The sequence below is a fragment of the Cynoglossus semilaevis genome, chromosome 8 (assembly GCF_000523025.1).
Source record: "Cynoglossus semilaevis isolate Cse_v1.0 chromosome 8, Cse_v1.0, whole genome shotgun sequence".
Lineage (NCBI taxonomy): Eukaryota > Metazoa > Chordata > Actinopteri > Pleuronectiformes > Cynoglossidae > Cynoglossus > Cynoglossus semilaevis.
The window spans coordinates 29319260-29320948 of record NC_024314.1 but is presented as its reverse complement, the minus strand read 5'-3'; the positions used below and the strand labels follow the sequence as shown (position 1 = coordinate 29320948).

Sequence of the window (1689 nt, the reverse complement as noted above, 5' to 3'; positions counted from 1 at the left end):
GGGGGGGGGCAGTAAAGAGAACACAGCTGGTCTGAATGGTTTCTGTTTGTTTAGAAATGTATTTTATTATTTAACTGTTTAAATGCTATGACAGCAGGAACCCAACAGTACCACAGCAGGAACCCAACAGTACCACAACATGAACCCAACAGTACCACAGCAGGAACCCAACAGTACCACAACATGAACCCAACAGTACCACAGCAGGAACCCAACAGTACCACAACATGAACCCAACAGTACCACAGCAGGAACCCAACAGTACCACAACATGAACCCAACAGTACCACAGCAGGAACCCAACAGTACCACAACATGAACCCAACAGTACCACAGCAGGAACCCAACAGTACCACAACATGAACCCAACAGTACCACAGCAGGAACCCAACAGTACCCAAAGTAGATGTATTTGAGAGTACACCCACAGAGTCAGTACACAGTATCTGTCAGTACTCTGGTGTGTATCTGGACTTGAACACATCTCAGCCACCGTCCTGTCGTCCTCAGCAGGTCCAGGTCCAGGTCCAGGTCCAGGTCCAGGTCCAGGTCCAGGTCCAGGTCCAGGTCAGAGGATGGGTCGATGCCCACCTGGGCTACATCTGTCGGCTCTAATCCTGATTGAAGCTGACTCCAGGTCAGTACAGAGGTCATCCAGGATTTAGTGTCGTCACCCGGGACACTACCAGAAATCACCCCCCCCGCCCCACACACACACACACACACACACACACACACACACACACTGTGTACGTTTTCACCAGCAGGTGTAGAAGTCACGTGGGCAGCGACCCACTTCAGTGACGTCATGTTTTCACTTTTCTCCTTTTCAAGTCGCTGAAGACAATGCAGCAAATACTGTATAAAACCCACAGCGTGACGTCACGACTCTCCTCGTATATCTACAGACATATATGTGACGACACGTGAGGTCGGTGACGTTTCCACGTCAACAGCCACGAGGCTGCGTCAGAGAAACCGTCAGAACATTCCCACACACAAGGAAATCTTTCCAAAAAACTTCCAAAAAAAACACAACCAGACTCAGTAAAAATGAAAACGTAAAAACTCACCGGAAACAGCAAAGAGTTGAACGTCTTCAGGTTTGGATTTAAAGTCTTGGTTTTCTTCAATCCAGGCTGAAAAGTTCCAGTTCCTGCGGTCACTCCGTGACTTTTCCTCCGCTGCTCAGGAGCTGCACGCTGTGAGTCTGTGTTTGCGGAAAGCGCTGTTCGAACCAGCCAATAAGAGCACTCCTCCCCCTGCTGGGGGCGTGTCCTCCATTCAACCCGAGAAACAGAATCAGAACATCTGAAACTTCAGTGTCCCGAAATCTGTGTACACACTGTATATGTACATCTGTGTACATCTGTGTACATCCGTGTACATCTGTGTACATCTGTGTACATGGATGCTGTTTTTTTACTTTGTTTCTATTACTACTGTAGAAACACACACACAATGCATCCCACAGACCAGGACCACAGACCAGGACCACAGACTGTGTGTCAGTAGCACAGACCACAGCGTCAGGACAGGAAAGACCAGTCTCTCTTCACGTCCATCCTCTGTGAGGGGGGGGGGCAGGTGTGTGTTGGGTTTCAGCCTCACCCATGGAACAAAACCCTGACTGGTCCTACCACAAACTCTGGTACAAAGAAGTATTAGCCCCCCCCCCCCCCCCCCCCC

General features: G+C 49.7%; 1 protein-coding gene across 1 annotated transcript in view; it reads right to left on the bottom strand.

Moving 5' to 3' along the window:
* Positions 1-1387, bottom strand: part of gas2l3 (growth arrest-specific 2 like 3) — a 15248-nt gene extending 13861 nt beyond the window's left edge. Inside the window, exon 1 of the mRNA XM_025057701.1 lies at positions 1074-1387. The gene's annotated coding sequence lies outside the window, so the exon portion shown is untranslated. The remainder of the gene's footprint in view (positions 1-1073) is intronic.
* Positions 1388-1689: the final 302 nt, after the last annotated feature.